General features: G+C 46.5%; 1 protein-coding gene across 4 annotated transcripts in view; it reads left to right on the forward strand.

Annotated features, from left to right (window-relative positions):
* Window positions 1-793: 793 nt before the first annotated feature.
* NAP1L1 (nucleosome assembly protein 1 like 1) overlaps window positions 794-14,172 on the forward strand; it is a 51,962-nt gene continuing 38,583 nt past the window's right edge. For 2 of the 4 annotated variants that reach the window (XM_073327714.1, XM_073327715.1), the window contains exon 1: window positions 8,704-8,728. The gene's annotated coding sequence lies outside the window, so the exon portion shown is untranslated. Of the gene's footprint in view, window positions 915-1,218; window positions 1,288-8,703; window positions 8,729-14,172 lie in introns of those variants that run through there. The other 2 variants (XM_073327717.1, XM_073327718.1) reach the window with 2 other exon arrangements.

Raw genomic sequence — 14,172 nt, forward strand, 5'->3', positions numbered from 1 at the left:
GGTGTGGCTGGCCAGGAGAAGAGACGAGTCCCTGCCTGAGAGCTTAGGGTGCAAGTGTTACGTTTTGCCATAAGGGGGAGAGGTTTGGATGTGTTTGTGTGTGTCACCCTTCAGCCCCTGGGGTGTGTGTATGTTGTGTTTTGGCCTGGGGAGTGCAGGTGTCATGTTTCAGCCTGCGGGGGATGTGTGTGTTTTACACTCGGGCTTTGGCTGTAGGAGGTGTGCACACATGTATGATCACACTTGGGGTTTGGTGGGGTGGCTGCGTGTGTTCATGCTGGGTTTGTGAGATCATAGCTAGGAGCTGATGATGGCTGTGAGTGTTCACAGTGTGTGTGAGGGATCACACGTGGCCCTTGGGACTGTATTCGGTAGGTTTCAGAGTAGCAGCCCTGTTAGTCTGTAACCGCAAAAAGAAAAGGAGGAGCTGTGGCACCTTAAGAGACTAACAAATGTATTTGAGCGTAAGCTTTCGTGAGCTACAGCTCACTTCATCGGGTGCATGCAGTGTGTGTGTAAGATCTCAGACGGGGCCTGGGGGATGTCTCTTCTCCTGGCCAGCCACACCAGCACACACACTGCATGCATCCGATGAGTGTGTGTGGCATGAACACACTCATCGGATGCATGCAGTGTGTGTGCTGCTGTGGCTGGCCAGGAGAAGACCCGCGCGCCTTGTTGTCCGGCCCATGGGGGGCGGGGCTGATGCCGGACAGCTCCCGCCTCGGCGCTCACCCCGGCGCGCGCGCGTTGCCTGGGGACAGGGGCGCGCGGGGAGGGGAGGGGGAGGGGGGGTTACGTGGTGACGTTATTTCTATATGAGCGCGAGCGGCGGGAGCTCGGGTCTTTTTACCGCCAGTCGCGCGGCACCTCCTCCTCGCTCCTGAGTCACTGCGAGCCCCGGTTCGGCGCAGGTACTGAGGAGGGGGAGCGGCTGGCGGGGGCCGTTGCGGAATCACGGCGCCCGGCTCTGGGCGGGTGGGGGTCCGCTCAGCTCTCGGGGGAGGCGCCCCTCAGCCTGGCCGGGCCGGGCCCCTGTTCCGGGGTCGCCAGGCAGGGGTGGGCCGGGACCGGATGCGGCTGGGACTGGGCCGGGCCGGACGGAGTCGGTTGTCCCGGCGTCTGCGCGGCGCGGGGGCCCTCCCCTCCCGCGGGGCCTTTCTGCTTCGCCCCGGGGAGCAGCGCCGGTTGGTCGCCTGCTCCGGGGCCGCCATGGCCGCTGGGGTCGCACTAGGCCGCGCTGCCCTGGGCCTGGCGCGGGGTGGGGAGAGGTCGGTCTGCCTGGTAGTAAGTAGCACGTGGGGACGGGGCTGCCTCCGACCTTCCCCCGGGGCGCTGCCCCGCCCGATGCTGATGTGCGTGTGTGGGGTGGGGGGGAGAGTCGGGGTGAGCAGGGGAGGCTGTGCTGAGGTGGATTGGCCGGGGGGGGGGGCGGCTGTGTGTGGGGTGTGTGTCTGTGGCGGGGGGAGGTTGTTGGCGTGGGGCAGGCGATGCCTCTGGGGAGGGTAGTGAAGGCCGCCTGGTGTGGCTCCTTGCTCTCTCCCCGGGGAGCGTCGAAGCTAATGTGCTGCGCAACTTGTTACTGACAGGGGGACCCAGCGATTCAGAGCCTGGCGGTGGATCGCTTGCGCTCCCTGCCTTGTCGAAGAGCTCTGTCCGCTCCGTTCCTAGCCTCCCCCGATGCATGGTATCTAGTGAGTTGAGCGCAGCCTGCTAGTCCCCTCTGGGCTTCGTTCTTGGCGCTTACTCACAATTCCATGTAAAGGTCGCGTTTAAAGTACCATTAGTGGCTGTAAGTGATGATGAGAGGTAGCTTCCCTTGTCAGAAAGGAAACTTGACGTATTAGTAATCTCCACCCCCGGAGCAAGTTTCAAGCAGTGTTGATGGGTTGTTTTTATACTGTTACCGGTTGCATAATATTACTGGTGATATCAGAATTTAGACTTCAAAAAATCCACTTACTCCAAGAAGCCAGGGAATGCACTTACAACAGGAATTTCTATAGAAATTCAGCTTAATAAAAAAAAATTCTGTCTCTATTTGGTTGATAAAATAACTCTCCAAAAGTGAACAGAGGGTAATCAATATGCTGATGTTTTCCTTAGTCTGTAGCCAGACATTCAGTGCCTCTGCAGCAGTAGCAAAGTGCAGTTCATAAGATTTGTTAGATTCCTTGCTGCTGTTTGGAACTTGGTGGAAGACTTTTGTACAGCATGCTGTAGTTCCTTGGGAAAAGTTACCACCAGCAACAGCAGAGGTAGACACTGAGATACTCACAGGGGAAGAGGAATCAAAAGACCAGGAGACTGGAGTAGTGGCGGAAGGGTACCAGAGAATTCTGCTCCTCCTCACATCAGGCATGAAGCTCCGGAGGGAGAGAGAAGTGAAGATTCTTCCCTTGAGAGCAGTTTAGAGGTTCTGGAAAGTGTATGGAAGCACTATTCTTAGCAGCTTTGGATGCTAGGTTTCTTACCAGGGCCTTGCCCTGTGTGTGTATTTTGTGTCTGGTAAACTTTTCAAGCTCTTATCAGAATTCTACTGAACTTAAAATGAAATTATAGACTTGTAAATTATAAATTTAGAAAATTTATTGTTTTAATCTGTCATTCACACAAACTTGTGAAGATGTTCTCTTATGTGAACTGATGACATTTAGCAGAGCTAGGCATTGTACAGGTATGTTGCAAAGCTTCCCTGCAGCACTTCTTTCTTGATATGAGACTTGGTTATTCTAGGCGGAGACTGCATTCCTGAGAATGTCGCCATATTCTATTAAATTGAATTTCTGCAAGTCAGTGACATGGTAAAAAGTTGTCCATTATCTGAACTTTCAAAATACAAAGTAACCACATGAAATAAACGTATTCATTATCAGAGAAATGTCAGAAACTAAGTACACCTCTACCCCGATATAACGTGGTCCGATATAATGCAAATTTGGATATAACGAGGTAAAGCAGGGTTCTGGGGGGCGGGGCTGCGTGCTTCGGCAGACTAGCGCATCAGTGTGTCTGGCTCCCACATGCTGCTGTGAGGGGCATGTTAAGGGTGCCAGGCCGGGACCGAGGGGTTGGATAATGGGGCCATGGGGGGAAGGGGAATGGGTTGGTTCAGATGGGGCTGTGGCGGGGCTCGGCCAGTCTGCGGCAACCCGGGGGGCGGCTCATGGCTGGAAGTTCATGCCCCAGCCCGAGTGCCTGCGGCCGGAGGGAGTGGGTCCGTGCTGTAGCCCCAGCTCCGCGCCCTGGCCGGGGGTGCTGTGTGCTCCACCGGGCTGGGCGGTTTTGCCGCCGCTTTGCTCAGCTCCTGCCTCCCTCCTGCGCACCGGCCAGAGGGTGCTGCGTGCTCCGCCAGGCTGGGTGGTTTTGCTGCCACCGCTTCGCTCAGCTCCCCCGTCCCTCCTGCGCCCCGCCTGAAACCCTCTGCCCCATTAACAAAAATGATTTAGTTTGCAAGCTTACAAACATTTTTATCCTAAAGGGATAAAAATATCTTTCCTAGTAAAATTTCAAAGCACATTATTTCTTTGTACACTCTAATCCCTCTACCCCGATATAACGTGGTTTCACTTATAACGCGGTAAGATTTTTTTGGTTCCCGACGACCGTGTTATATTGGGGTAGAGGTGTAGCTGTTAAAGTAATAAAAACAATTTTTGGAGCGGTTGAGTGTGTTGTGTGTGTGGGTTTTTTTTTTTTTTTTTGCATTATCCCAAGGGATGCAAGACACGGCTTCCATCTATGGTTCATCGCTCAGGGAATGTCAATTAAGGTCCAGCAGATGTTGTTTCAAACATTTAGGTGTCTCTACTGGTACAGTGTTTGAACACCAACTGATTTTGTGGTCTGCAGTCATACGGCTTTGGGCTGTGCACATGTTCTATTTCAAACTAAACTGGTTTAGGCCTGGTCAATACTTGTATGGGGAACTTAAGAAACAGCTGGATGCTGCAGAAAGTGGTAACATTTGTTGTATTTTAAATATTGTCATCCATTATTCTGTGAGCATATACAAAATCCGATTAATCCACAAAATGGGTGGCATACTTGACTCTAAATTAATATTGAACCAATACTTCAGCCTGTCACTAGGGTTTAAGAAGGTGCCACCAGATGAAGTGTGAAAGCTGGTTCCTAATTGCTTGTGGTTAGAGCCCATGACTTTTGAGAGTAGGATGTTGAACTTGTTGTCTGGTCACTTCCTAGTTTGGGTAACTGCATTCTAACTACATTCCATCTGTCCTAAACTGTAGATTTGCTCTGCAGTATCTTACAACAGCTGTTAGTACATGTTGTAGATCAGTTTGTTTGCAAATTGCTTTGGGATTCTTTGCACTCAAAAGTTGTGTATAACTAAAGTTAGTTAACTAAAAATAAATTGTTAATGCCACTAACTGACCCTGGCCTGCAGAAGCATAAGGTTAATGAACTAACACTCATTTCCACCTAAACCACATCTAGGTTTTAGCTTTTATATACAAATGCTTTTTTACATGTAATCCAATCAACATATGTATGGAAGATTTTACAGAAGGTGCTTGAAGACGTCTCCATTTTAGCTCCTGATTGACTTAATTGGATTTAAAAACACAATGTGGGCAGCCTGTTGAAGATTTCTTATGTGTTTAGCAGATTTTGTAGATGCAATAAAATTCAGTGCAGAGGAGGCATGTAATTGTACAGCTTAGGCCTCATGTACTCCCCAGCAGGCTGGACCTTAAATTTGCAGAAATATTCCTGAATTTTATGATAGACTAGAAACTTTGCAGCAGCATCATTTATTAGAATTGCCCAAGCATTCTAGGGGGCACCAGGAAGCTGAAAAATTCTGTTTTGGTTCTCTCAAGCTATATGTTTTTTCTTAAACCCTTCCCGTGAACTTTTTCATGTTTTTGGTGGTTTGTCCCAGTTCAAGACACCCCCCCTCTCTCCCCCCACAAAAAAAGAAGGAAATCTTTCAGATGTGAATTTTTCTCGACAAATTTTTTTTTTCCTGGCCAGCGCTATTTAGAGCTCATTCAAGTGTGTGAACAGTTCAGAACATTTGAATTTCACCTGCCATTGTGTTGCCCATTCACCCAGCAGGTATCACATTAAAAGTGGGAACTTCGGAGCTCTCTCCTAATGCTGGTGCTGCGACTACACCATGCGGCAGCACTTTAATGTTGCAAGTGAAGACATACCCTAAGACAGCAGTAACTTTCCTTAGACTTCAACTCTCAAATTATCTACAAGCAAACTACCATTTAAGAACTCATGGAGCTTCAATTTCGCTCCTACTATCAAGGATAAACAAGAACTGCTCAGATTAATAAAGGACAAATATCTACATGGGCTTGTACAGAAGTCTTCTGGGCAACTCCTGGGCTGGTTCTAACAAAAGGGTTTGATTTTTTTCTACATAAAAAAAGCTTCTCTTGCAAGTTTCCATCAGATAATAAACAATTCCGTCAACAAGCGCTCAACAACCCCTCTGCTAGTTTGTAGCATTCTGAGGCTAGGTCTGTATGATACTTTACATCAGTGTAACTACGTCACTCAGGGGTGTGAACAATCCACACCGTTGAGCAACGTAGTTATACGACCTAGTCCTGTGTAGACAACGCTATGTCGGGAGGCGACTTTCTCCCACAGACATAGCTACCACTTCCTGCAGAGGTGGATAAACTATGCTGATGATAGGTGCTCTCCTGTCAGCACAGGAATGTTTTCACTTATGTGCTGCAGCTGTGGTGATGCAGCATTTTAAGTGTAGACCTGCCCTGAGTGCTTGTAATTTACCCTTTCTGGGAAGATAGAATAGGATCCCAGACTCTGGTCAAGTGAGTAAGGAAATGTACTACAGAATTAGTTTAAAACTATGACAGACAATTAATTCTACCCCTTTATTCTATTACGGATTCAGACTCTCTGAACTGGTTCTAAAAGTGGGGTAATTAGAATGTAGGGACCTAGAATATAGGCCACACGCTCTCAATACTCGCTATACTGAACAAGCTTTAATTCTATATTAATAGAGAAGTACCGTATAATCTAGTGGTCTAAAACTAGAACTAAGAATCAGGGACTTAAACGCTAATTCCAGTTTTAACAGACTGCCTCAGTTTCTCCATTTCACCATCAATAAAAAGGCAATAATGCTGATCATGAAGGGATGTTGTGAGGGCTAGTTACATCATGTATTGGAAAAAATAACCCAAACTATCAAATATTCATCCAAAGACTTCAATGTATTGTTTATTCTCCATGCCTAATTCTGCAGAGGAGTTATCTGGGAGTTGGCAGAGATGCCAGAAAGGGATACGCACAGTGGAGCAATTTGGCAAAACAATTTAGGGCAGCTGGGGTCAGTTTAATAGTTTATCTGACAAGATCAGTTCATACCCATTTCAAAACCAGCTGAAGGAAAGGATAATGTCAGCTGGCTGTTGAGGTCACTTACAATCAAATGCGACAAAGGTTGACAATTACACAGATATCTCATATCTGCAAGCCTATGGAGCAGGGGTATGGCCTGCACGTGGCCTATCAGGGTAATCCGCTGGTGGGCCATGAGACAGTTTGTTTACATCAACTGTCCGCAGGCATGGACGCGGTTTGCTGTTCCCGGCCAATGGGAGCTGCGGGAAGCAGCATGGGCTGGCCGCCGTTTCCCACAGCTCCCATCGGCCAGGAATGGCAAACCGCAACCACTGGGAGCTGCAGGCAGCAGTGCCTGCGGAAGGTCATTTACATCGACCAATCTTGTGGCCTGCCAGTGGATTACCCTGACGGGCCAGATGCGGCCCACCACTGCTTTGGAGCATTGTGCAACATGAAGGTGGATTTTCTTCCGCTCTCTTATAGTAAGCATATTTTTAACAGCTGTACCTGAATAAAGCTTTTTAAAAGTCTCTTAAAATGTTGAAAAGTGCTTCAAAATTAAGTTCTTCAAAGAAGTCTTTTGAAACCTAGGCAGAAAACTCAACAGCTCCAAGCCTGAAGCCACTGAGTAGCTAACTCCTCTACTGCTGGCTGCAGTTCATTCCTGTTCCCATGGAAACTAGTCTTTTAAACCTGATTTTTAAAAAGAAACCTTTCCTTTTTTCAGCAACCAATTCACTGTTTGTAGAATCAGAGAGGGTAGCCAGCAGCAGTCTTGAACTTTTGTAAGTTACAGTTACTGCAGCCTGGAAAAGCCACTATAGCAATAAACCACAACAAAAGCATGCACATATTAATTGTAAATGTCAAGTGACGAGGTCCATGGCAGAGTAAAAAGCACACCACTAATCTACTAATGATGGCCATGTTCCAGCTTTATTACAGAGTATGGCTCATTTGCTTAAAATTTTAAGAGATTCTGAGGTGATTATGGCACACAACCTTCTGCTATGAAAAACCGTTCTAGTATAACAAACTAAGTGTGGCATATAATTGAAGACTTGGAAAAGATTCCAACACTTTTACAGATTTTCCCTCTCCCACCCTATGTTGCTTCTATTAGCTTCTGTTTTCATGCCCCAAATAACATTTCCCACTCACTGATCTAACAAATGGCAATAAAAAGCCCTAATTCACAAACAAAATCCTTAAGCACTGGTGCATGGGGATGTGAGCAAAAATATCTGAGGAGCCCGCCATAATGGGGTTTTGAATCCTCTGTAACCTCATTCATAACCATAGTTGCTAAAACCCATTAGCTACCAAGTGTTTTGCAGCTTTATATTTTTAAAGCTTATTACTATTTGGCAGCGGGATAACTCAGTGGTTTGAGCATTGGCCTGCTAAACCCAGGGTTGTGAGTTCAATCCTTGAGGGGGCCATTCTGCCTCAGGCTGCTCTCCCAGACAGCAGCACAGTCTGTTGCCAGCCTGCCCCTTGCTTTCCCCTCCTCTCGCTCCATGAAGGCAACGGCCAACAATCGTCATCCACCAGCCGGTTCCGCTCCCACTCTGTTCTCCTGCTTGTGCCATATCACGGCAAGCATGGAGCCCGCGCAGATCACTGCAGCAGTTGAGACAGCTCTAAACACCACGTGCAGTATATGCAGAATGAGAACCTGCAAAAACAGGCGAGTAGGCGACGGCAGCGCAGTAAGGAGAGTGATGAGGACATGGATACAGACGTCTCTCAAAGTACGGGCTCCGGAAATTTGGCCACCCTGGTGTTACTGGGGCAGGCTTATGCTGTGGAACGCCGATTCTAGGCGTGGGAAACAAGCACAGACTGGTGGGACAGCATAGTGTTGCAGGTCTGGGATGATTCCCAGTGGCTCCGAAACGTTCGCATGCGTAAGGGCACTTTCATGGAACATTGCGACTTGCTTTCCCCTGCCCTGAAGCACATGAATACCAAGATGAGAGCTGCCCTCACAGTTCACAAGCAAGTGGCGATAGCCCTCTGGAAGCTTGCAACGCCAGATAGCTACCAGTCAATCGGGAATCAGTTTGGAGTGGGCAAATATACTGTTGGGGCTGCTGTGATGCAAGTAGCCAACGCGATCACTGAGCTGCTGCTATCAAGGGTAGTGACTCTGGGAAATGTGCAGGTCATAGTGGATGGCCTTGCTGCAATGGGATTCCCTAACTGTGGTGGGGCAATAGTCGGAACGCATATCCCTACCTTGGGACCGGACCACCAAGGCAGCCAGTACATAAACCAGAAGGGGTACTTCTCAGTGGTGCTGCAAGCACTGGTGGATCACAAGGGATGTTTCACCAACATCAACGAGGGATTGCCGGGAAAGGTACGTGACGCTTGCATCTTTAGGAACTCTGGTCTGTGGGAACGGCTGCAGCAAGGGACTTACTTCCCAGACCAGAAAATAACTGTTGGGGATGTTGAAATGCCTATAGTTCTCCTCGGGGACCCAGCCTACCCCTTAATGCCTTGGCTCATGAAGCCATACACAGGCACCCTGGACAGTAGTCAGGAGCTGTTCAACTATAGGCTGAGCAAGTGCAGAATGGTGGTAGAATGTGCCTTTGGACGTTAAAAAGCGCGCTGGCGCAGTTAACTTACTCGGTTAGACCTCAGCAAAACCAATATTCTCATTGTTATTACTGCTTGCTGTGCTCTCCACAATATCTGTGAGAGTAAGGGGGAGACGTTTATGGCGGGGTGGGAGGTTCAGGCAAATTGCCTGGCCGCTGATTATGCGCAGCCCGACACCAGGGCAGTTAGAAGAGCACAGCAGGATGCGCTGTGCATCAGAGAGGCTTTGAAAACCAGTTTCATGACTGGCCCGGCTATGGTGTGAAAGTTCTGTTTGTTTCTTGATGAAAACCCTCCCCCTTGGTTCACTCTACTTCCCTATAAGCCAGCCGCCCTCCCTTCCCCCCCCCCTTTGATCACCGCTTGCAGAGGCAATAAAGTCGTTGTTTCACATTCATGCATTCTTTATTAATTCGACACACAAATGGGGGGATAACTGCCAAGGTAGCCTGGGAGGGGTGGGGGAGGAGGGAAACACCAGGTGGAGTGGGGGAGGAAGGGAGGACGGAAGGACAAGGCCACACTGCACTTCAAACCTTATTGAATGCCAGCTTTCTGTTTGGGCAGTCCTCTGAGGTGGAGTGGTTGGATGCCCAAAGGTCCCCCCACCGCTTTCTTGGGAGTCTGGGTGAGGAGGCTATGGAATTTGAAGAGGAGGGCAGTTGGTTACACAGGTGCTTCAGCGGCAGGCTGTGTTCCTGCTGCCTTTTCTGCACCTCAACCAGGAGGAGATTAGTCTTTAAAAAGAGACATTTTAGAGAGCAATGGGTAAACTCTTTCACAGTGAACCAAGCTGTTAACATTACATAGCACGTGTGCTTTCTTTACAAGGTTGCATTTTGCCTCTTATATCGAGGGCCTGCCGGTATGGTGTGAGAGATCACGCACGTAGGGCCGGCGGGCAGCAGAATTCGGCTTGCAGGCAGACCTGGTAAGCCACAGTCTTTTGGCTTCTTTAACCTTCCTAACGTGTGGAAATGGTTTCAAACAGCAGCACCCTCATTTTGCATACCAAGCACCGTTGGGTTGGCCCTTTAAAATGGGTTGGCCATTTAAAAGGAGGGGCTACAGTTTTCGGGTTAACGTGCAGTACAAATCAAACTAAGCCTCCCTTCCTCCCCACACCCAATTCTCTGGGATGATCGCTTCACCCCTCCCCACACCGCGTGGCTAACAGCAGGGATGACTTCTGTTCAGCCACAGGGAAACAGCCCAGCAGGCATGGCCACCTCTGAATGTCCCCTGAATGAAATTCCCCTATTTCAACCAGGTGACCATAATATCCCTCTCCTGAGGATAACACAGAAAGGTAAAGAACAGATGTTGCTTGAATGCCAGCAAACAGCAGGACCATACGCTGCCATGTTTTCTTATGCAATATTCCACACTACGTGCTGCTGGCCTGTTGTGGTAAAGTGTCCTATCATGGAGGACAGAATAAGGCTGCCCTCCCCAGAAACCTTTTGCAAAGGCTTTGTGAGTACATCCAGGAGAGCTTCATTGAGATGTCTCTGGAGGATTTCCGCTCCATCCCCATACACATTAACAGACTTTTCCAGTAGCTGTACTGGCCGTGAATGCATCCCAAATCTTCAGGGCAAATTAATCATTAAATGCGCTTGCTTTTAAACCGTGTATTATATTTACAAAGGTACACTCACCAGAGGTCCCTTCTTCGCCTTCTAGGTCCGGGAGCCTGCCTTCGGTGGGTTGGGAGGGTATTGTCTCCGGGGTGAGAAACAGTTCCTGGCTGTCGGGGAAAACGGTTTCTCCACTTGCTTGCTGTGTTCAACCTCCTCCTCCTCCGCCTCCTCATCTTCCCCGTCCCCAAAATCTCCATCCCAGTTTTGGAGAGTCCGTTGACGGAGTCCACGCACAGGGCTGGGATAGTTGTAGGGGCACCCCCTAGAATTGCATGCAGCTCATCATAGAAGCAGCATGTCTGGGGCTCTGACCCAGAGCAGCTGTTTGCCTCTCTGGTTCTTTGGTAGGCTTGCCTGAGCACCTTAAGTTTCACGCTGTCCTTCTGCAGGTCCCTGTTACAGCCTCTGTCCTTCATGCCCTTGGAGATTTTTTTCAAATATTTTGGCATTTTGTCTTTTCGAACGGAGTTCTGATAACACGGATTTGTCTCCAGTACCTCCCGTTTGGTCCATGCTGGAGCTCTTTTGCGATTCTGGGACTGCCTGGTCGCCTGTGCTGATCAGCTCACCAAGCTGGCTAAACAGGAAATGAAATTCAAAAGTTTGCGGGGCTTTTCCTGTCTACCTGGCCAGTACATATGATTTGAGAGTGCTGTCCAGAGCAGTCACAATGGAGCACTCTGGGATAGCTCCCGGAGGTCAGTACCGTCGAATTGCGTCCACACTACCTCAAATTGGACCCAGCAAGCTCGATTTCAGCTCTAATCTACTCGTGGGGGGGGAGTACAGAAACGGGGTTTAAGAGCCCTTAAAGTAGCAAAAAATGGCTTTGTAGTGTGTACAGGTGCAGGGCTAAATCTGACCTAAACCCGTAGTGTAGACCAGGGCTAAGATGCTGATGTCCAAAGCTAGCACACGGCCATGGACTTTAAGGAGCTCAACTGATCTCTGACCTGCCATTGAAACTCTTGACATATCTCCAGTCTTACTGCTAACTCATTACAACAAATAGAGTTGTTACATGCAGATTAGCTGTAGAGGACGGTGTTTGGTTCTGTCCTCTGATCTCAGTGGACCTATTTTAATTACCTGAGCTACTGACCTAACTCTTTTTGTAAGTGTATATAATAGAACAATTGGACACAAAAAATTAATAATTTTGATTATATCTGATGAGTTATGTTTGTAGACTATACATAAGATTTCACTGATTTTAATAATATGGAAAATATAAAGCCTGCACTCCTTTTAAGATGATTCAGGAAAAAGACTGATGCAGATATTATTTAATGAGACACAACTTTTAGTTTTTTTACTCAAACTAATAAATTGAATTTGCTGAAAACTAACAAATCCTTCTGTACTCAAAGCATAAGAACTATAAACTTCTGGAGGATAATCCCATGTTTTTATAATACAGAGTGAATCTATGCTTTAAATGCAAAACAGAATTCAGCCATAACTATGGAGCTGCATTTGGCACTTCCATACTTTGGTTATGTAACATATTTTTCTTTGCTGTGAGACTTTAATATTTCTAGCATCGTGCTCATTTAGCATGAACTCACATTTTAATCTACTAATTTAGTCAAATGTATGTTAATGACTTCAGTACCGTTTTTGGTTAAAAATGTTTTTCGGCCACTATTAAAGTACCAAAACCAAAACTTACCAGTGTTTCAAGTGTAATTGAAAACTGTCTCAATTGTTTCATTAAATTTGATGTTGAGATCATATCCTCTTTCTAAAATCTTCTTGATTTTTAGATTCCTTTAAAATAAAACCAATCAGACTTGTGAATTTATGGATTGAATGTGTTTGCAGGCAAAATACACTTCAGTGCGGAAAACTGTTACTCTGAAGCAACAGCAGTTGCACAACTGGAGGAAGGGGCCACTGAGCCGCCTTGCTTGCATGTGAAGTCAGGTTAGGGGCAACTGTGACTACTTGTCTCCAAAGCAAAGCAGCAGCATACCTCATGAACTTTTGAGTATTAATAACACCCCTGATGTCAGAGTTGGCTTTCCTAATTCAGTTCCGTAATCTATCCTACCTCTACCTCATCTATCAGCTCTTGTTTCTTCTCCATGACCCTTCTACTGCCCATAAGTAAATTGCTCCTATGGAGAATGTCTTTCCAGGACCTTTACACTTGTACCCTTCTATTTCCACCCAGATAAACCTTTTTTTTTAGTTTTGCATATCATTTTTTATTCCCACACACAATGAAGTGTGCGCATGTGTGTTTTGATAGATGTTGATTCTTGAGTGAATGGTAACCTTGCAGCAGGTTAGTTTCCATTGCTGAAGAGAAACTGAGGTCACAATCAGTCAGAGTAAAGTGAGTTCCTAGTTTTTTAACATAGATTTACTGTTACAGAATATACGTTTCTAACCTCTAAATTGGCTTTAATTTCAAAATGAACATATTTCAGAGGTCACATTCATTGGATGCAATTCAGTGGGAAGTTGTGGGACACTTGATGAAATATATGGGGTTCCGATGAACCTCAACTCTACCATTTGGACAAAGTGTTATCTTTTTACTGACTACTTTAATATTAGAGTTTAATGACTTGGCCAAAACTTTGTTCACGTAATTTTCATATTTGTAGTTGGCTAAATTAGTGTAAACTCAAGTTGACTAGATTCTTATGCCTGTCCTAAAAGTGAACATATTGTCCTTGTCTTACTGGAACAGTCATGGCGGCCCATTTCATCATCGTAACAAAAGTTTTTGTTGTTTTTAAACTAAAATCTTTGACCTTGCTGTAGGGAATAGAATGGGGGTGGCCAAACCATGGATTGCAAGCCACATGTGTCTCATTTACAGTTAAAAGGGCAGCTCGTGGAGCCCACCATGCGTGGCCCCCCTTCCCCCCCCCATTCTCTGCCTACCAAACAGGTGGATGGTATTCAGAATCCTGTATGTTGAGGATGGATTCTCCTACACAAAATAAGTCAATGCAGTTATTTAATTATTATTACCATACTGCTCATTTAGTATTACTCGTTGCATTCACTGATACTCAGTATTACTTTAAAGGTGAAATTGTAAAAGGATAATTGGCCTATTTCAGCTATTTATTTTTTTTAATCACAACTGCATCTAAAATGATAGTACCATAGAGTAACAACTATATTTTTTGCTCAAACATGAGAATTCAAAAATAGTCCAGAAGAAAGACAGGCAGTCCTTAAGAAAGAAGTATGAAATAAAAACATTTACCAACCTGCATGTTCAGACATGTTCCTTTCATCATCTTCAATGCAGCTTCCGCCATAGAAGGAACACTTCTCATGATGTTTCATTCAAGCAACTATGCCTTGCATTTCTTTGTTATGCTGTTCGTATTTTGCATGCATGCCTATCTTACCCACAGGTAGAGGAACTTCATTAAAATATTCCCAGACTGGGTCTCTTTTAAGGCCTGCTGCCATTATAGGTTTTCCCTTCTAATGATAAAATGGTATGGTAGATCTCAAATCCAATGAAGGCTACGCTACATTCAGAAAGACCTTAAGACTTCTGGAATGTGCTGCTCAAACAGTT

This window comes from Lepidochelys kempii, chromosome 1 (assembly GCF_965140265.1).
Source record: "Lepidochelys kempii isolate rLepKem1 chromosome 1, rLepKem1.hap2, whole genome shotgun sequence".
NCBI classification, from domain to species: Eukaryota; Metazoa; Chordata; order Testudines; family Cheloniidae; genus Lepidochelys; species Lepidochelys kempii.